Below are 22528 nucleotides of genomic sequence, written 5' to 3'. Positions count from 1 at the left end.
TCTGAGAAATGGAATCTGCATTCAGCTTACAGCTCCTTGGTAGCTATTCTCTGCCATGCTTTGCAGAAGTGAGGCCTGTGTACTTCCTCTGTATATTTGGCTAAAGACTTACAGGAGCTCTGATGCAGATATCAGAACTCTTTTGAGGAATAAGTCCCTGTAACTGCAGCCAGCTCACAGCCTTGAACTGTAATCTCAGCAAAACTATTGTCTTTGTCAGAAGTCCACCTCCTGTGTGGCGTGGTCTGGGCTGGTGCCTCTGAGTAGAGTAGAGACCAGACATCTTCAATAATGGGCCACAGTCTTCAATTGCCCGGTATACATTTAAACACAATCACAGCATATATTGTTCATGGCAGAAGGGCCAGGCTGGTCTCAGTTAACTTATCAGGATATGAAACAGAAGTCACAGTTTTTTATTTCCAGGAATTGTCTTTTGTAATCTACTTTGTTTTATAATTACATAGAAATTGATATGATTCCATATTGAATCTGTAAAATAAGAATTATTCACAGTCTCCCTTGTATACCTGTCTCTCCCACTCTAGTGCCTTAATCTCCCTGTATATAGCAATTAAAAACAATGGGCACAGTTTGTTTTCCAGTTCTTTGTTAATATAAGCACGTGTGTGTGCGCGCGCGCATTCATACCTTACTTAAACTCTATACGCTTTCCTCCGGCTTGCTTTTTCGTGTAACTGTGTGCTTGGTGGTCGCGCCTTCCCAGTGTGAAGAGCCATTTCTCATCCTCCATCACACTTGCTAGGTCACTACCCTGTCCTGGTTTGTTGGCTCCAACACTGAAAGTTCCATGTGTCCTGGGCAAACCAGAGAGGCTGGCCACCCCTCATAGTATGACTACGCCATAAGCCATTTATCCAACCAGTCTTCCTCGGATGGATATTTACGTTGTTTTCAATCTTTTACCAGTTCAAATGAATGGCTAAGTGCGTGCATCTCTTCGTATTTTGTGGGTTCTTTGTATTTTACTTTTAAAAAATAGAATTGCTAGTTTGAAGGTAAATGCATGTGTAGTTTCCCCAGATACTGTCAAATTCTCCTCCAGAGGGATTATACAATTTGCATTTCTACCGACAGAGGCTATTTCTTTAAGGGTTCACCAACCAAGAATTTGTCAAACTTTTATTTTGCCCAATTGAATACCCCAACGTGGTTTTAATTTACATTTCTCTTACTATGAGCAAGTCTGAGAAGTCTTTCAAAAGAGTTGCGTGCTGCTTTCACTTCTTTCTCTGTGGCTTGTTAGTGTAATTCGCTAGCCTGTTTTTTGTAGGCTTATTAGCCTTTTTGTCTCCAATTTAGAAAGTTCTTTTATATAGTAGATACGTCTGTGATATGAGTTGTGAGCAGTACTGCCAGGTTGCCATTTATCTTTTTTTTTTTTTAATTGTTATATCTTTCACCATGCAAAATTCTTTGAATGAAATGAATTTGTCTATATATTCCTTATCGTATATAAATTTGAAGTCATAGTGAAGGATGACTTCTCTATTCCCGGGCTATAGAGGAATTTAACTATGTTTACTTTTAGTACTTGTACAGTGTTATTTTTACACTTATGTTTCTCAAGCGTTTGGGGATTTATCCTGGTGAATGATATAAGAACTTGGTTCATTTTACCTTTCCCTGAATGTCTTTCTAAATACATTTATTTATTCATTTATTTAGGTATTGAGAATTGAACTTAGGGACATTCTACCTGTGAGCTACGCCCCTAGTCCTTTTTAATTTGTTTTTTAAACAGGGTCTCACTAAGTTGCTCAGGGTTTTGCTAAGTTGGAGAAGTTGGCCTCAAGCCTGAGATCTGTCTCCAACTCCCAAGTACTAGGATTACAGGTGTGCGCTGCTGTGCCCGGCTTAAATATCATTATTTAAAAGTCCATTATTTTCCCATTGATTTCAGCTATTCCCCTTCTACTATATTAAACTTGCATATGTAATTAGGCCTTTTTCTGTTTCATTTAAATTAGGAGGCTTTTATGGCAGATTTCAGTAGCTATTAGAGCTAATTCTCTTCTTGGTTCTCCTTTTTCTTGTTTTTTTCCCCCTCACTATTTTGGTTTGCTGTTCTTCTCAGTGAACTTTATAATCAATTTTTTCAGCTTGCAGCAAAAAATCTGATGGGTTTTTTTTTTTTTTTTTTGGTGGTACTGGGGTTCCTGGAAGCCCTTCTACCTCCGGGCCACACTCCCAGACCTATTTTATATTTTTGAAACAGGGTCTCTTACGCCAGAGCGGCTGGCTTCGAACCTGTGCAATCCTCCTGTCTCCGCCTCCCAAGCGCGGGGATTACAAGCGTGCGCCACCACGCCCGGCAATCTGATGGTATTTTTACTAGGATTGCTTAGGGCTTATAAATTAACTTAGGGACAATTATCATTTTTATGGTGTTGTTTCTTCCTGTCCAAGAACTCAGTATCGGATGAGTTTTTGTTTTTCCTTTGTGTTGCTGGGGATTGAATTCAGGGGCATTCTACCTCTGAGCTACACCCCCAGACCCATTTAATTTTTTTTTGTTTTGAAACAGGGTCTTGCTAGGTTGCTTAGAGTTTTGCTAAGTTACTGAGGCTGGCCTCGAACCTGTGATGCTCTTGTCTCAGCCTCCTAAGTACTGGGATTACCGGTGTGTGTGTGTCACCACACCTGGCTTGGGTGACAGTTTGATGGCGTCAGCAGGTCAGTGAGTAGGTGCAGTGCTGTGCATGGTCCCGTGGCTGACAACCTCTGGGCCTCTCAAGTCGTCCCAACCTCGTTCCTGCACTACCTCCTCCAGGTAGCTTACCCTGTTTCTAGGGATGAGATCTTTCTATCCTCTGCACGTATCTTGCGGTTCACATTAACACTTTCACCCATGGGTTTTACCTCTATACATAGGAGTACCTTACTTCCCCTTCTAAATAGTTCTCCATGGACTATTTATGTATGTATAGTAAATCACAATACTGATAAAGGCTCCCTTAAGGCAGAGACTCTGAGCTGGGGCCTTGGTATAAATAATCTCAGGGCCTTTTCTAGTGATTGGCAACGAGTCTGTGGCAAGAAGAATCTGGCCCACGTGCACGTCTGAAATCCCAGTATGTGGGAGGCTGAGACAGGAGGATCGCAGGTTCACGGCCAGCCTCAGCTACTTAGTGAGGCCTTCTGCAACTTAGTGAGGCCCTGTTTCAAAATAAGGAATAAAAAATAAAGAATAAAAAAAATAGAGCTTGGGTATAACTTGGAGATAGACTGCCCCTGGGTTCAATCCCCAGCACAGCAATAACACTAATAACAATAATGATGATGATGATGATGATGATGATGATGATGATGAAGATGATGTTTGAATTGGTTGTCAGCATTTAAATATTAAAAAATTTCATTTTCAAGGGCATTTAGATATTAAAACATTAAAAGATTTCACATAGCAGGGCATGGTGGCACATGCCTGTAATCCCAAAACTTGAGAGGCTGAGATAAGAGGGTCACGTGTCTAAGGCAGTTTCAGCAATTTAGTGAGGCCTGCATCAGCTTAGTGAGACCCTGTGTCCAAATAAAATAGAGCTGGGGGTAAAGTCTGGAGGTAGAATGCCAATCACAAAAGAAAAAATAAAGGATTTTACATACTCACACGGATTTTCAGTTTATCTAAAAGTAATATGTTGGCCACATTCTCCTGGGACACCCACCAGGACAACAAGTTGCTACCTGCCACCTCCTTTAAGCCAGGCGCACCCCTTCCCCAAATGCCTGTTTCTTTCTGTAGCCTTCCCAGACCCAGAAGGCATTCACGCTTACACTTCACTCTTTAAAACCGCAGGTATGGGAGGCGGAGACAGGAGGATCACGCTGGTTCGAAGCCAACCTCGCTGGTTTAAGAGACCCTGTTTTCAAATAAAAATATAAAATAGTCTGGGAGTATAGCCTGGAGGTAGAAGGGTTTTCAGGAACCCCAGTACCACCAAAAATAAATAAATAAATAAATAAATAAATAAATAAATAAATAAATAAACAAACAAACAAACCCGCAGGTAGCCAGGCACACTGCTTGTAATCCCTTCATTTGGGAGGCTGAGACAGGAGGACTGTGGTTCACAGACAGCCTTAGCTACTTAGTGAGGCTCTTTGCAATTCAGTGAGACCCTGTTTGAAAATAAAGAATAAAAAATAGGGCAGTGGGTGTAGCTCGGAGGTAGAATGCCCCTGGGTTCCATCCCCAGAACTGCAAAAAAAAAAAAAAAAAAAAAATCTACAGGTAAAAGAAGGGATGAAATCCCTGACCTGGGCATGCAGTGGGCGCTCAGCAGATACTGGTGGAATGAACAGATTCCCGCTTCACTGTCAGCTCTGAGAGCCGGACGACCTAGCGAAGGTCCCGTGACCCGCAGTGGGTGGCAGTGGAGTCAGGGCCGCACAGCTGCCTCCTTCACCCGGCCGCACAGCCCGGCCAGCCGCTGAGTAGTCCTGGGGTGCTGGCCACGTGTCCTTCCCCACCTGTTAGCTAGCCAATGGCTGCAGACTTGGTCTCCAGTCCTTAACTCTCTTGACTGTTCTGGGTGGGAGCAGGAAGAATGTCCCATTAACACAGACCCTGGGGAAGGAGCCCTCAGGCCTCCGGGGAGAAACAGGCCTGGTGACAGCGCTTCACAGAGTCAGGTTTGAGTCTCTTTTACTTTTTATTTCTCTTCCCACAGAGTTCCCCCAGGCCTTGTCAAATCTGCTGACAGTTGGCACTGGGGACAGAAAAGAAGGCGGATTAAGAGTTGTCCCAGGCGAGGTGGGCGCCTGAATCCCGTGGTTCCAGGGCTGCTTTACCTCTTTAGAGGGAAGGGCAGGGGGCTCCAGGTCTCCCAGCCTGCGGCCTCCCACTCCTCCAGGACTTAACCACACCATTGCTGCCTTAAAAAAAAAAACAAAACAACTGATTGGTGTGTGTGTGTGTGTGTGTGTGTGTGTGTGTGTGTGTCTGTGTGTGTGTGTCTGTGTGTGTGTGTCTGTGTGTCTGTGTGTGGTGCTGGGGATGGAACCCAGGGGCTCCACCCCCAGCCCTGTTTTTTTATTCTTTATTTTGAAACAGGGTCTCATTGAGCTGAGACTGGCTGCGAACCTGATCTTCCTGTCTCAGCCTCCAGAGTGCTGGGTTAAAGCGTGCCCACCATGCCCAGCTCTGGTTGGTTTTCTATTCAACAAACAAGCACTGGGGGCTTCCTCAGTGTCAGCCTCTAAGCCACTGGCCACGCTGGGGTAATTCTGTAGACATGTTAGCACATTACAGCGGGAGAAGAAGATAAGGAACCTAGAAAAACCAGCGCTGGACCAGGACCAGGACGGCGCGGAGGGAGCCACAGATGGACGTGGAACAGTTGTCCGGGGCTCCCAGCTGAGACATCAGTGACCAAGGGGCCTACACAGCGGCAATCCAGCTGGTCCTCCTGGGAGAGCAAATGGGCTGTGAGGAGCCGGAAGCAGCTCAGCGGGCTGGAGCTAAGAGGAGACGACGTCGGGCCAGGCAGCTATAGGCAGATTGCAGCCAGCAGCTGCAGTTGGCTGCATTCAGCATTTTCTCTGCATAGTGGGGTATTTGGGAAACATATTCTTTACCCTGGGACAGGGTCTCGGGTCCAGGCAGAGGATCAAGAGGTGCTGATTTTTCCCAGTTCTCATGAGAATGTCTAGGGACTTCAGACAAGCAAACTGGACAGCAGCTGGGTGAGTCCTGTGGCCCCCAGCCAGCCAGCCCCCAAGTCCCACTTGGGGTAGTGATGGACAAGGAGGGAGGCGGGTTGAGGCCTCAGGGAGCAGTATTCCTGAGGAGAATTCCCTTCCCTTCCCCTCTCCTAGGCCACACCTTCTGCAGCCAGTCACAGAAGGCGGGGTTGTTGGCTGAAAGGGCTCTGGGGCATCTCTCCTGCCATCTAAGGTGGCCCTACAAGAAAGGGAAGTTGACAAGTCACCCTTGGCAGGACCTCCAGGCCAGCTCTACGCTCCTGGTGAGCTAGCTGGGCTGCAGCCTGGGTCCCTGGCAGTTCAGGTTGAACATGAACATGGCGGCTAGTGCTGAGGAAGGACGGGAGGCCAGCCGGCTGGGTGGGGAGCTGGTGTACAGTCTATGTCTCAAGGCCAAGGAGGCCGAGGTTGCTGTAGCTGCCCTTGAAGGGGCCTAGAGACTTCCAGAAGAGACTCAGCCTGCCCGGGGAGCCTCCTGTACCCTGACTGGACTGTCAAGGGCTCCCATTAGGATTAAGGATGCACAGGCTGTCCCTCTCTGAGTGGTCCTCAGAGCTGCCATTAAGCTAAGCTAAATGCTACCCCCAGGAAGAACAGATGTGCCACCAAGACACACCAAGGCCATTACGTCAGCAGAGGCCATCCAGGGTCTCTCCACTGGTCCCATGAGAGGCTCGGGACACCTTGCTTCCACCAGGTGGTCAGGGGTAACACATCAGCTGCCTGCTAAGGAGGAAGGATGCTAAAGGAGGAAGGGAGTCCTAGAGGATGGTTCTGTGGGGCCAGGGAGGAGGAGAATGAACGAGCAGGATGGACCCCTTCTCTAAGTCTGGTCCTATTTCTTAAGCTACGGTTCCAACCCACACTAGGATGAAGGGAGAAATAAGATTTGAATCAGGAAGGACTTTTAAATTGGACTGGACTGTTAATGACCAGAATGTCTTGGTACCTGCTGAAGTCATCATTACCAGAGGAGGGAGTTAGCAGATCGGATCGGGTATAACTGGAGGCAAAAGATAGAAGGGAGCACAAGGCCATTTTCATGGTCCAAGAAATCAGTCCCTCACCCATTATATCACAGGACCCTCCTAACAATTTTATAAGGCAGGTACTATTATTGCCTGGGTTTTAGAGATGAGGGAACCGAGGATCCAGGAGATTAAGGGGTTTAATCAAAACCTCACAGCTAATGAATAGCTGAGCTAGAGTCTGAACTCCCACTGTTGGGCTTTAAAGCTAAATCGTCAACGGCGCGTCTCCCCAGAGGGGCGCCCAGGCTCCCGCTCGGCGCCCGCCTCTCCTCTCTCAACCACTGTCTGAATGAAGGCAGGGAACTTACCACCCGCCCAGGTTTCTTATTTCATTCTTCAGGTGGCATTTGAAATAATAACTCGTTCCGCTTTCATAGGGCGTCGTGATTAACACCCAGGATACTAATTCAGTCCGTATTTATGGGGCACCGCCCACTGTGCTGAGGGCTGCCTGAGGCATCAGACCTCCCACCTACTCTTGTGAAGACACCTCAGCAGGCAAGACTTTCATCTCTCTTCTGCGGATGAGCTAGGGGAAGCAAAGAATGAGGGATGACTTGCCTAGGTCGCACAGAGCCAGGTCACCGCCATCACCAAAGCTTTCTCAGCCAGCGTATACCAGGCTCTGAGCTGAGTGCTCTTCCTGGTTCGCAGGGGTTTGAGAGCCCCTGACCAGGGCTGTCCCATTCTCGGACTCATTTCCTGCCTGGAGCTGTTGGCCAGAGGGTTGATTCTTTGGCCTGCGGTAGATTCTGCACTGGGGAGCCTGAGAATGGTATTAAGCCTTAGAGGACAGCAGAGAAACTGACTTCTTACTCTAGCCCTGCTCATCATACCTGCTGCTGTAGGAGAAGGCACTGGGAGTTCAAAGGATGTCCCCATGGTTAATATCTCATCCTCTAGAATCAGCGAGAAAAGGCTGTGTATGCTGCTTCCTCGGAGCCCGTTATTCTTCCCCATCGTCCTAGCATTCTATTTTGGATATGGGATGTCCCCTAGAAAAGTCCTTGTGTTGGCAGTGCCGAAGTGTTCAGAGGTGAAATCACTGGATCAGGGCTCTAACCTTATCAGTGGATACATCTATTGATGGGCTCCTCACGTGAGTGTATTATGGCAGTACTGTAGGAAGGGTATGGCTGGGGGACGCAGGCTACCTGGGGACCATCTCTCCCTACTCCCTTCCTTCTGTTCCCTGCTTCCGGCTGAACTGAACAGCTTTCCTCTCCCACGCCCTGCCGCCATGATGTTTCTGCCTCGGAGTTGGCCAACCGTGGCCTGAACCTCTGAAATTGGGAGTCAAATCTTTTCTAAGTTGCTCCTGTCAGGCACTTTAGTTGTAGCAACCCAAAAGCGAATTCACCTTGCATGGCACTGGCCTTGGGATTTACAACCTCAAACTTTCCCGCAGCTGTACCGTCAAACTTGTGAGCTGGGCAGTGGGTGCCCCAGCCCTCGGCTCCTACCATCTCCATGACGAGGAATAGGATTAAGAATGATTGAGGGGGGTCCAGAAGGGCTTCTCTGAGCAGGTGATAGTTGGCCTTATTCATTGAGGATGAGAAAAGACTGGTCTAAAGAGCATCTATGAATGGCGGCTCCCGGCAGAGAAGGAGAGGGAGGGAGGGCATGAGCCAACCAGGGGCCACCAGGTGGGACGATGAGGTAGACCCCCGGGTGTGGTGAGCTGCTTCCCTTTGGAGCTCGGCATGTTCTCTAATCTTGTGCTCTTTCAACAACAGCTGCCATGACGCCCTGATAAAACCACACACAGAAGCAGAATGTTTGTATGACATGAAATTGTCCCTGGGGGAGAAACCCACATAAACCCTCTAGCTTTACTTGTTCAGAGTCAACTTAAAAACCACTAATTTGGGGGATCACATAGCTGGGTGATACATTAGTATTTCTCTACTGGCTTTGCTGTCAGTAACATCCCCCCCCACCCCACCCCCCCGATGCGAGGCTGTAGTGATAATGGTTACCTAGGTGACTTTTCAGGGATGTGAGGGCTGCTTTTGCTGAGAGCCTGGACTCTTCACTTGGGCCTGCCGATGTCTGATGGGTGCGTGTGATGAAAAGGCTTAGCTTCCCTGCCTTCCTATTATGCCTGCACCCTTTGCTGCCTTAACTTTGGTCAGAGTCTCTTCTGCTCCTCAAGTAGACATGATGATTGCCTGTTGGAGGGGGTATCTGTGTTCTTCTACCCCACTCTTAGTCTTTTTCAGCAGCTTCAGCAGCACAGGCACCCAAAGTCCTTCAGCCCTGAAGGCCCAGAGAGAGCCACAAGGCCAGGATGTTGGCACAGGATAAAGGTGCCAGCTCCAAGAGTAACACAGCAGTAGCTTGGACAGGTTGAAGGGGACCACCTGGTGGTCCAAGTCTCACAAAAGAAGAAACATCTTAGCAGGGCATGGTGGTATGCATCTGTAATCCGAGGACTAAAAAGGCTAAGACAGGAGAATTGCAGGTTCAAGACCAGCCTCAGAGATTTAGTAAGACTCTCAGGAACCTAGCAAGACCCTGGATCAAAATAAAAAAATAAAAAGGGCTGGGCATGTAGCTTGGAGATAAAAATACAAGAATCCCCTGGGTTTAATTCCCAATATAAAAAAAGAAGAAGAAAAATTATCTTTTAAAACCATGCCCCTGGCCAATGTAAAGTAGCTCACCTCAGAAAATCAATAAAAGCTCACATCTGACTTTGCCTGGGAACAGCCAGTCCCCTCAGTCAGTGCAGTCTCACTTAGCTGAAGCCCCAGATACCCCCTTTGCTGAAGCTACAGTTAAAGCCTTGCTTGGCCACGCATGGTGGTGCACATCTGGAATCCCAGCGACCCTGGAGGATCATAGGCTCATGGCTGACCTGGGCAAATTCAGCAAGACCCAGCCTCAAAATAAAATCAAAAGGGCTGGGGATGTAGCTCAGTGGTAGGGCACTTGTCTAGCATGTATTCGGCCCTGGATTCAATTCCTAGTACCATCAAGGAATCAATCGATCAATAAAGACTTGTCTCTAGGGTCACACTCACCTGATTTCATTTCTACCATCACGAATCAGAAGTTCCTATCTCTGGTATCAGGCATTTGGGTCAGCTGTCTGAGAAGCACATGGCAGAAGAAGAAATTTGTTGGGGGGGGGTGCTTGGTACTAGAGGAGGGGCTTGATTAGAGGGGATCCCTGAGAAGACTCCCAAGGCCTCTCACGAGAGGTACACTGGGGGCTAGGCTGGCATCAGTAAGTGGTTGAAGCCCACCATTTGGAGAGGAAGGAAGTCAGTGAGCAACGTTAGTGAGCAACATGGATGCTGACGTGAGCCCCTCGGCAAGTCTCCAGGGACTGGCCCTGGGTGGCTCCTTCCAGCCTCCGGGTTCAGTAAGGAGCGGAGGGTGATAGGTGGGGTCTCTCTCTCTCCCCTCGGGATCCTGCAGCTAGGACAGGAGGCGGAAACCAGGAAGCCAGAAGTGGAGGTGGGGGAGACTCCAGATACCAAGAGAGGACCGGCCCCACCCCAAGACCCCGGCTACATAAATGCCCTCATTTCCTCTCTGAAGCATGACTCTGCTGACCAATAGCCCCGCCCCCCCCCCATATCAGTCTGCAGACCTCCACCGGGAGCAACAGACCTTCAATAAAAAGGGGCCTGGTATCACACTCCTTTGCTGGATTTTGCCTCCTTTGTGACCCCAACTCAATTTCAACGTTACAGAGGGGAGGTGGCATGGTTCAAATCCCACAAAAGAAGACACATCTTAGTGGGAAATGGAGGTGCACATCTGTAATCTAGTACTTCGAAGGCTAAGGCAGGAAGATTGCAGGTTCAAGACCAGCCTCAGCAATTTAGCAAGACCCTCAGCAACGTAATACGACCTTGGTTCAAAATTAAAAATAAAATAAAATAAAAAGGGCTGGGAGATAAAATGTAACTTGGAGATAAAGACACAAGAAAGCCCCTGGGTTTAATTCCCAATACCAAAAATGGTATTAGACCCCAGGGTCCTCATCATTGCTCCTGGCTTCCCAAAGTAAAACACCCTCCTGAGAAGGTTTCTCTTCGCCATTCATACAGTGGCATGCTCCTGATAAACAAACAAAAACCGGTTTGTAGCTGTTGCAAATATTTATGGTATAAATACTCCCATCGTGGCCAATCTTAAGCTATCTGTGTAATATCTCTGACTGTGATCCTGGGAAGAGGTGCACGCAGGGAGCTCTCGGGAGCTGGGGTGGGCTGTCTGCACACCACTCTTGCTAGCCTGGAGGAATAATAACCAGCATCTGCAAAGCAGTCACTACAGCCGGGCGTGGTGGGCACGCTTGTCATCCCCGCGCTTGGGAGGCGGAGACAGGAGGATCGCGCAGGTTCGGAGCCAGCCGCACGCGCTGGCTTAGGAGACCCTGTTTCCAGATAAAAATGTAAAAATAGGTCTGGGAGTGTAGCCCGGAGGTAGAAGGGCTTCCAGGAACCCCAGTACCGCCAAAAAAAAAAAAAATAAAATAAAAAATAAAAAAAGTCACTCACTAGTATCGGGCACAACTGTAAACAGGTGGTACTAACTCACAGTAAGTCTGGGAGATAAGAGCTACAGTACCCCATCACCCTGGTGAGAGAGGCAGGCTCACATGGGGTCAGCAACTTGCCCGAATCTCGCAGTTGGATGGAGTTGGGATTAATTCAGGGAGTCCAGCTCCAGAACCAGCACTCTTTGGGTTAATATTTTTGCTTGTTTGATTGTTTGTTTGGGGTGCTAGGGATTGAATCCAGGAAATTCTACCTCCCCCAGCCCTTTAGTTGTTTTTTTTTTTTTAAATTTTGAAACAGGGTCTCTCTTAACTAAGTTGCTGAAAATTTAAGTTGCTGACACTGGCCTTGAACCTGTAATCCTCCTGTTTTGGCCTCCCAGGTACCGGGATTACAGGCATGCACCATGGCACCTGGCTGGATTAATTTATTTTTAAAAATTTGACTTTTTTTTTTTTTTTACTATTGACAGTTTTCTTGCAATGTAACTTATGTGAAGTGAATGAATTCCAGTGAGTTTCCCATCTGTAGGCATCCTTGTCACTGGATCAAGGTGGAGCAGCACAGTTCAAACCCCAGCTGGCTCCTCCACGGCCTCTCCTCGTGATGTCTGTCTCCAAAGGGACCACTGTTGGGATTGTCATCACCAGGGCTGAGATCTCTGTGCATGAGTTTTCTGTGGAAGGAAGCATTTGTTCCTTCGTACTTTGAGTCTGGCTTCTCTCTCTCTGATGATACCTCTGTGAGATTCACCGTGGCATGGCTTTGATCAGCAGTTGTTCTTTTGCACGGTTACGTAGTACTCCGTAGTGCGTGGACATACCACAACATAATGATCTCTTTCCCCCTGGGTGGTCATTGGGGTTATTTTCACAGAGCGCACTCACAGTCACTACGATACGCAGCCACTCAGGTATGGGTTGGAATCCTTGGGTCTTCCTGTCCCTGAGGGACCTGCATCTTTGCTAAGTGGAGTGAATGGTACCACTGGATGCATTCATTTATGAGTGTGGCTGTACCAAATTACTGAAAATTCAGTGGCTTAAAGCAGCACAAAGCTGCCAGTCTGTGGCCGCGGAGGTTGGAAGTCTCAGCTGGGTTAGTTACTGGTGCTTCTGCACAGTTCGGGGTGGACATCCCTTTCCTTGTCTTTTCCAGCATCTAGGGGCCACCTGCATCACTTCAGCCTTGCCTTTCTCCTTACACCTCTCTCTCCATGGCCCTTCTGCTTCCTCTTTCAAGGATCCCGCTATTACAGTGGGCCTGTCCACATAACCTAGGCAACCACCCAAATCTCCAGACCCTTAACTTCAGTAACACCCACAAAGTCCCTTTCCCTATATAAGGTACCATGGTCACAGGTTCCGGTGACTAGGATAATAAACTTGGGATGACCATTATTTTGCTACCACATGGCTACCTACCAAATAGAAGTCTTGATGTAAAGAGCAGATACTTGAGAGGAAATCAGGACCCAAGATTTTAGTCTGGGCCCCGTGCAAAATCTTGGACAAACTACTTCACGGTACAACCCTGGGCAATCACTGGCTCTCTGGGCTTTGGGGAGATGTAAAATGAAGGCTGGGCCAGATAATCCACCTCACAGATGACTTCTCGTCTCCAACTGTGATTCTATGGACGGGCTCTAGGCTCGGTGTGCCCGAGGTCCTATACTGAAAGCACCTTCTACCTGCATGTACTCGTCGCTGCCCACCCCTGGGGGAAAGGGAGCATGCCTTCTGAGAAGGTCTGCCCCCTCCTTTCTCTTCTCTTCCATCATCAGGCTTCTGTGCCTTTCATCCAGAGTAACTCTAAAACCCTGCTATTGATTTTCTCGTCTCCTCAGGTCATACCCGCCCACTCTCAATTTTCCTTTAAGTGGAAGTTTGAAAACCCAATTTAAGAAAACAAAAGAGAGAGAGAAGGAGAGAGGGAGAGGAGGAGAGAGAGGGAGGGAGAGAGAGAGAGAGAGAGAGAGAGAAGAGAGAGAGAGAGAGAGAGAGAGAGAGAAAAGAGCGACAGAGAGACTGCCCATATGATTATATGATTTCAGGGGCTGGGCAGTCTTTTTCGGAGACTGAGTGCTAAGCACTGGGAAAGAGGTAACAGAGATGCCCTAATCACTCATTTCTGATATGAGCTGATCTCGTCTTCATTTGTATTTGATGGCTGTTCAAGCCATGGGCTCCCAGTAACTACTGAAAACAGAGAGTAGGTAACAAACCATTTTCTCTTTTGCTCAGCATGAAGGCTGCTTCCTTCGCCTGTGAACAACCTGTTGGATCTCCATATAGCGGCCGAGCAGCTGATCTTCACAGACGGCATCTGTGCCTGGCCTCTCCCTCCTCCTACTCTTCCATGGACGCGATTACCTCTTAGCGTCTCCTCCAGGCCGCATGATAGATAGTGCATGTGCTTTGAGGTAGGGTTATCCATTTACTAAAGGCTCATCGGGTGTCCGTTTCCTGTTGCGTGCTCCGCCAGGCAGTGGGGACAAACTAACAGACGAGAGCTCTGTCCTCCTGGAGCCTGTACTGACTGAGGACACAGATGGGAATCACGCACCCACATTCTGTGGGATTATACTCTGTGGCAAATTCCATGAAGGAAAAGTTGGGGAGCTACAGGAGAGCGTGGCTTGGCTTCGGTTAGCAGTGCCTGCCCTAAGGAGAAGCTCTTGAGCCAAGACCTGAAGACGTTAAAGCAGAATTAGCTGAGCGATGGGGGCATGCGCTGCCGGTGGAAGAGACCGCTCAGGTAGAGCCCTTGAGGCAGGAGCGAGCTGAGCTGAGCAAGCTCGAGAGCCTTGGAGAAATCCCGAGTGTGCAGGGGGAAGCGAGGAGAGGCAGTGCGTAATTTAGGATTCCATAATTCTACAATAAAGCATGTGGACAGTTTCCCTTCAGTGGCCTCATCCATGAGATGGGCATGATAATACTGTTCTTGCAGAGTAACTAAAGGATTCACAGAGACAGAGTGAGTACAAGAGCACGCAGCTCAGATCCTGGTCTCTGACAGTCTTTGCATAAATGGCAGCGAAGAGTTTCATGGCTGTGTGCAAGGCATGTTGCTGCTGGGCGCTGGCGTGGGAGGAGATAAATCAGATTTTGCCTAGGCTTTCAAGTGGTTTCTGATCAGCTGAGGAGGCCACGATAGCTGCTCCATCCAGGTGCTCAGAGAGTTTCTCTGCTGAGAGTGTTGGAGTCAGCTCAGAGGAGGGGGTGTGCTGACTCCTTCAGGGATTCAGGGAGGCTGCTCGGAGGGGGGCACCGCACACTCTGGTCAATGCGAAACATGCATAAATCTAGTGGGTCAGGAAAGTGAGGACTGTCCTCGCCTCGGGGTACATCTGGGAAACAGAGAAACAGCTGCGTTCCCCACCATCCTGCCGAAGTGGCAGGACTCAGGGGTGTTGCTCCTCTTATTAATCCAGCTGTGAGCATTTTTTAGACCAGCTGTCCTCCCATCCCTGAGACCCCAAGGAATGAGGCTTGGAGCCTCGGAACAACATCATTAAAATGCTTCTCAGAAAGAGACCAAAGCTGGGTGGATGAGATATTAATACCAGCACGGAGCCATGAGAGCTGCTGGGGAAGAGAGTGACCGAGGCTGTGGCTTAGGAGAAAGCAGTTCCCGTGTAGCCCTCCACCAACATCCGGAGCCATCTCGTACAGGCCCCCTCAGCCCGGCGTTCACACCAGTAGAATGACAGGACCGGTCTAGATGACCTCTGTCTCAGCCAACATTCATACTCGGACAACCCACACAACTTAGAGGAAGGAAGATTTGTTTACAGTTTTTAGAGATTTTGAGATTCTGTGAGGCCAGGATCTGCGGCGTTTGGGGGATAGCCGCAGGAAGCAGACAGAGGGAGAGAGCAAAAGCTCTGCTCTCACATCACGGAGGCTGGAAGCCAGAGAGCCAGCAGGCAAGGGAAGTCAGAGGCAAAAGCACAGTCCCCAGGGCCACAGCCCAGGGACCCAGCTTCTCCAGCCACACCCCACCTGCCTAGGTGACGACCCAGTGAATCCATGGCAAGGGATTTATCCACTGATGAGATAACAACCCTCCAACTTAATTACATCAACTCTGAACATTTATACATGAGCTCTTCAGGGCACATTCTCCATCTGACCAGAGCAACCTCTGAGGACATTTGTTTCTGACATTCTGTGCTTCTTAAAAGAAACTATAAAATGCCCATTACTTCCTTGCAAGGATTTTGGAGATAATTTTGCTGAAAAAACAAAGGAGAAAATGGAGGCATTTCCCCCAGGTAATTCTGACTGCCCCCAAAACCTTTTTACATATAAAACCTGCACACTTGCCATCAGTTCTTTTGGGGTCCTCACATATCTCTGGCTGGCTAACTAACTTCACTTCCTCTTCTTAAACCTAGCCCCAGCATTGCTCTTTCTAAGAGACAGATGATCACTTAACGTTTCTGAGCCTGCCTCCCCCTTTGTAAAATGAAGACGTTCACTAAATCATCTTCCTGTGGCCCTTGGGTGCTCGTGTTCTCTGCTCCCGTTTATTCATGGCTTTGCTCTTTGCATAGGTCGCTTAACTCCAGAAACAAGTGAGGTGTGGAAAATCAGCCGAGGTGGGCTACCACTTCCCTGAGCCTCCTGCCGTGATCTGAATAAAGCCACATCTTTAATGGTGCCTTTCCTAGACCGGCAGAATAACAAAGTGGTTGAGGCGGGTAGTCTGGGATCAGATTCTGTCTCTGCTGCCTACTTGAGCAAGTGCGAGGTCAAAGTTTATATGTATGCAGGCTGAATATCAAGAAGACTCAGCTTCTTGGTCTGTAAAGTGGGAGGGAAGACTGCTTATTGCTGTTTTCATTGCCATTAGCTGCCAACTGCTTAGAGTTGTTAAGAGGGTTAACTATATAGTGTTCTCCAAGGACTTTCAATCAACTATAAAATAAATTAGCTTATCCGATGGATGTGCTCCAAGGACTTTCAATCAATTATAGAATAAAATAGTTTATCTGGTAGACGTGCAAATGACTCGTAGTCTTAGGATTACAGAAAGAGGGCAATGTGGGCTCTGTGGCCAGACAGAGAACAGACCTCCTCACTCAGTGAGGCAGCTCATTCCAGCAATGTACACTGTGGGTTCCACTGTTGTCAGATCTGACTTTCTTCAAAAGAAACCAGAAGCCTTGATCTTTATGTGAAATTGCTTGCTTTAAAAAAAAAAATACTGTGCAGACCAGATGACAACATGGCCACAGCTGAGATGGCGCCCACAGTGTGACGGTGCGTGACCTTTAGTAAGAGCTCAGTGAGGCCGCGATCCCCTAGTTTAGATGGTCCCATCAACCGTGCTCTAACTTAAATGACCCCACAACCTCATCCAACAGGTATAGAAACTGAAGCCAAGGCTAAGAGAAGAGCAAGTAATGTCGGACAGAAGAAAGAAAAAAAAATAGGGAGAAATTACAACCTTAATATCAAAACCTGGTACTAAACTTCTTCATACCTTTACTACCCAAACCAACTCTCTATCTCAGGCTTGTCTCTCCCAAACTTCTGGGAAATCTTTAAGTTAACCAAAAGTAACAAACAAAACTATACCTATGCACAAAACACAACACACACACACACACACACACACACACACATCTATAATGGTCCTATGCACTATTCATAATACAATTATCTTGAGCAATGTATACTTTAGGGACTTTCCAGCTTATCTATTGATCAGATAATGTAGATCCTGAGGATGGGCACCAGAAGCCGCCTTGTGACTACCAAACTGAGGTCATCCTCTCAAACCTCCTCCTGTCTACCCCTCATGAAAACCCCCAGTAAAAGAAGAGCCCTGCACTCCCCAAGCACCTCTGTCACTTTTGAGGTGGGCCACATTCTCCCTTGTGTGTGTATTTCTTACTTTCCTAAATAAATCTCTATGTCTCTGGCATGTGCTTAAATTCTTCTCTGGCATGTAACCAAGGACCCCACCAATTCCTGAGTTGAGAAAGCAACCCTTCTCCTCTGGCCAAAGGACTTTCCCATTGTTACAATGACTGGATTATATTAGAGCCAGAATCCCAGTTTAGGTCTGTTGACTCCTAGTCTTGGTGCCTTTTCAGCCAAGCCACAAAAATCCTTCTGGAAGCTCACTGCCTCAATGCTAAACTGCCCGGGGCTGACTAGAAGTCGCGCAGGAGCTCAGGGTCTGTAGACATGGTGCTCATTTCTCCTGTGTGCTTTTCTGCAGTATTTGCAGGTAACAGTGGCTGGAGATCCTGTACAGTCCTTCATTGTCCATGTGGAACACACACAGCTCCAGGGAGGGAGCAACGGGATGATTCAGAGCTTCCAGGCACCAGAATCATCTCAGTTCCCCTGGCCCCGAGCCCTCCAGCTCTGCCCACCTCCCCAAGGCAATCACGGAGCATCTTTTGGCAGCATGGCGTCTTATGTGGTTACAGGGACAAAATGATCCTCAATACGATATAATATGGTATAAGATAGAATCTCCTTTGTGGTTAAATACTTGAACTTTAGCAAATTTTAAGCTAAAAATGGATGGTGGTTTATTATTAGCAAGATTAGCAAATGGAAATCTTACTGTAATTCTTATCAGAAAGACTTAAGACATTGCTGCCTCGAATGGAGATTTTCCTACCCCTCATCCCAAAGGGTCCACCTCCCAGGAGCATCCTCCTCTTTGTAAAGAGCCTGATATTGCCTTAAAAATCTACCACCTGGGCCCCCATTCTCAGCCTTCATTTCCTTTATTTTAAATTCTAGTGCAAACCACCGGCAGTTTGCCTTTGCTCTGACAGGCTCGCTGCCCACCAGGAAGTCCGCTCTGCTTCATTCTCAGAACCTCGTTAGGGATGACAAGGATGCATCCCATTGGTAAATTGCTCCTGGAAGCTCTTTCCTACTTTGGTGGGAGATGGAGCAGGAATTATCCCGCTGGGGAGTGGCCTGGCTTATCAGCCCTAGCCCCAACCCCAAGCGCCTCACTGGGGTTTTCAAAATTTCTTTTCCCTCAATTGCTTCCTCTCAAAGGTATTTGCATTTAAACAAGAGTTTGCTCCCCTGCTGATTATTTTCCCCTTCTTTGATTCCCTTGCAAAGGTAGCCAGAGGTGCTGGCTGTTGGTGGCGGCATGGGCTCCATGGCAACAGCCAGGGAGGTGAATGGTGTGAACCTCACCTCTTTCCTTTTTACAGACACGATTGGCAGAATAGACACATTTAGGAGAAATTTCAAAGAAGTGGAAAGGGAACTGTTTGTCACCTCTGTGTCTCCTGGGCCTGCTTTGAAACACCTCTGGCTAGACTGCAGTGAGTAATCCTGAGAGGAGGAAGCTCCTTGGGTAATGTTTTCAAGTCAAAAAACAACAGCAGCAGCAGCACCACCACCACCACCACCAACAGCAGCAACAACCACCACAACAAACATGGTTCTATCTGGGAAGCATGGTGCAAGGGTTAGAACTGGTGGCATCACCTTGGTGAACGTGGGTGCTCTGCACACTGCTGAGTAGGTGAGGAGCCCCTGCTCTGAGAGTTTTGGTTCACACTGTGTTCTAGCAGGGAAGTTGGGCTGATTATGCGTGCAAGCTTTGGTGTCCGACAAAGCTGGTACCAAGCCCAGCTCTGTCATACCCAAGGTTGGTAACTTCAGGCAACAGCTTATCTGTCTGAAGCCCTTTCTTCCGCAGGGTAAAACGGGGCCGCGGTGGATGGGTTGTTAGCGTTAGCTTTCCCCCTCCCATCTTCTATTCTATACCCATTGGGTACACCCAAGTCCAACAGCAAGAGACGTCAGGTTCACCCCAGAGATGGAGTAGCAGACGCTGTCCTAGCTTGTCTTTAGCTCCTTGTATCCACTGTGCCTCACTGCCCTGTCTGCTTCTCTATGAACACGCCTGGGATTTTCTGTTTGAAGACTGTGTGCAGCCTGCAGACCAGCAGCCCAGAAAAGCCAGGAGCCGACTCAGTTGGGCAATGGCAGGAGTTGATGGGTAAACACCTCAGCTTCCACACCCTGGGACGAGGCAGCCATGAGACATGCTCCGCATGGTCTCTCTGAGGAACCCCGGCGGATTCGTGCCTCAGGCGTCCAGTGCTGTCAGCCCCTCAGTAACATACTGGACGCTGGCTTCTTTCTCTTTTCTATCTTCCTTAACCCACTCTCACTCCACAACATCGCTTCTCAGGATCACTGCCCACGTAAACTATGTACATCTTGATCTTTGTATCTGGAGGAACTCAACCTCAGACAGATGGTATGTGTGTGCACACTTAGGTGTGTGAATGCACATGACTACGTAGATGATGTTAATAACCAGTAAGTATCTTGCCATAAACAGTGGGTTTCCTCTCTCTGAATGCACTACTTGGCAGACCGCATTCGGTACGCGGTAGCTGTGTAGGCAATGATGCTGATAACCCCGGTGAGGGTGAATCTCTGTGCATAGCAGCTGGAAGCGCTTGGCGTTGACTCCTAGGAGTCTCCTTAGTAGAATCTTTTTGCTTGAACTCCTAAGTACCCATTTTACTTGTGGCCTCTCTTCTGGATTTAATAGTAATAATAGCTCATAAGGGAATCTTAGATAACATGATTTAATGTTCCTTTGCCCACTTATTCCTTTTTGTTGTTGTTGTGCATCTGGGGATGGAACCCAGGGGCATTCTATTGATAAATGTCCTCCTCTTTCTTAGTCTCTGCTGTATATCCCTGGTGAAGATGATCCAACCTGCTGCCTCTGAGTGAAGGAGAAGCCAACCCAGGTATTTATGGCCACCAGGATCATCACATGACTTGAGATGGTCTCATAAGACTCAGGTCTAAGGTTTTTGTTGGAATTCATTAAAAATGGTAGCCTCCTTCTATTGAGATGGTTAAGCTAGGAGAATGTCACCTCCTAGCAGCTGTCAGCAATCCTACCATTCTGAGAGGAGAGCCCCCTAAAAATGGAACCAACACGGGAGAGAAGATAGCTTAGAGTCAGAGTCCCGCAGAGAGTCCTGCAGACATGCATGCCCCTACATCAAGCTGTGCCTGCGGTCCCAGATCTCCTTGGGTTTTTCAGTTACATATAACAAAACAAAACACCCCTGTATTTCTGCTAAAGCCAATATGAATGGAATCTTGGTCATTTATGAAAAATTTCTGATTGATACGCTGCTGAAATTCTACCTTATCCAAGAAATCTCTTGTCTCCTAGAAGGAACAGAGTTTTACAAAGATTTCTGCTGTGGTCAAGTGAACTAATTTCAAAAACCCTGAGTTCAAGTTCTGTGTTCGCCATTTGCTGGCTGTGGACATCAGGCAAGTACTTACCAACAGCAAACAGCCGCTCTAGTCATTTTACACTTCACAGGATTGTTGTGTGAATTAAATGAAGAAACCGTGTGTGTAAATCACTCCGCACACATCTAACAATTGCTATTATCATAAAACATTCAATTTCTTTTACTCCCAGATGGCAGGAATAGTGGCTTAATTAGCCTTTTACCCCCCATTTATCTTGCCTTTTTTCCTGCTCTTGACTGCGGCATTAGACTTTCAACACAGCAGTGCACATCTTTTTACATGTGGGCTCCTCAGGCAAAGTGGCCAAGGGTCTGTCCCTCATCAGAACAGCCCTGATCACTTTCTTTCTGGTCACCCGGCCATCTCAAAGCAGGAGGATGGCCTGTAGTGCGATGTCATGTTGATTATTCAGTGTAAATTTCCAGTCTTCTGCTTTAAAGGGGTCCTTTTTTTTGTTGTTGTTGACCAGACATTGAACCCAGGGTGGTGCACTTCCCAGGCAAGCACTTTGCCGCTGAGCTACATCCCAGCCCTCTGGTCTTCTCCTTTAGATTCCAGTAGGAACACAAAATGTTATCTCTGCTAGCTGTGGACTTTGTATCCAAAGTAGACACCACTCAGTAAGGCATATGGCGTGTGTCCGGCATGTGCTCAGTGACCTACATGTGTACTTTGGGGAAGAATGTAGTCACTCAGCAGGGTGACTGTACTGGGTACTTTCTTTTTTTGCCTGCTTGTATCCTTTTCTCCTTTTTTAAAGTTATGTCCAGCTGTACAGAGGAGTCACTGTCCTCAGCCTCACCGTCTGTGTGATGCTGGAGTCCTGAGCTTCCTCCAGCTCCAGCCGTGGGGTTGGCCAGCCAGCACCTGCTCCATGTCCCTCACTGCTTGGGCTGCTTGGGAGATGCCAGGCCGATAGGTGGCAGTCCTGGGGCTTTTGCTGGAACTCTTGAGAAAGAAGCTTTCTCTCCAACTGGGATTGCTAGGCTGAAAGGATGAAGTCAAGAGTTTGTGGTCACCACCCTGTAACCAAGAGGAAGAGCCTGTCTTGGGTGGGATGGCAGGCAGGGGATGAGAACAGAGGGAAGTCAAGGCAAGAGATGGGAAAGGATCTTTGAGCTCCTCTCTCCAGACATACCTGAAGACCGGCCAATGCCTAGACTTTTAGTTAGCCAATATATTTCCTTTCTTATTTAAGGCAGCCAGAATTGGTTTCTAGCACCGAAAGTGTCCTAAACGACCTCTCTGGCCTCAGAATGGTCTTCTGCTAAATGGACCTTAATAATACTTCACCTACAAATGTAAAGTATTGTGTTAAACAGTGCTAGCATATAGTAGTAATAGTCCGCCTTCCCATGAACTCTGGGAGCTAGCAACTGCCCCGCTCTTTCCAGAAAACAGTCGATCCTTTGTGGGCCAGACATCTGAAAGCTGCCCAGAAGGCTAACAGGGAGGCCAGCTGCCTTCTTTCCTTGATACAAATGGTGTTGCTTCTTCGGGGTGGGCGGAGGAGCCCAGTGCAATGTGTGTGCCCATGAGCTCAGGGCTCAATTCTCCTGGCTGTGCCTGTTAGGCAGCTGCTGTGCTCTACAAACCACAGCCAGGTGAAAAACCTGTGAGTCTTGCTTTTCTTTGCTTATTGGGAATAATGGATCCATAATGAATTCTATCCCTAAAGATAGCTATAATTGTGACAATTGCCAGGTATAAAAAGACATGTACATCACATATATGTGGATGTGTATGTATATGTATATATATTATATATATGATAGACATAAAGGGAGAGGAAATTATGCAGTGCCATGGAATCTGCCCACTTGGTTCAATCACTCTCATTGGAATGAGTATTATCCCCTCCCTCAAAGCTTTTCACAGGCAGTGGGCTTTCTGTGGGAAGTAGAGAGTGAAAACCACACATATGAGAGATTTATTTTTCTTGGTTTATTTGCTGCAT

The sequence above is a fragment of the Muscardinus avellanarius genome, assembly GCF_963383645.1.
Source record: "Muscardinus avellanarius genome assembly, chromosome: 7".
Classification (NCBI taxonomy): domain Eukaryota; kingdom Metazoa; phylum Chordata; class Mammalia; order Rodentia; family Gliridae; genus Muscardinus; species Muscardinus avellanarius.
This window is presented reverse-complemented; position numbering follows the sequence as displayed.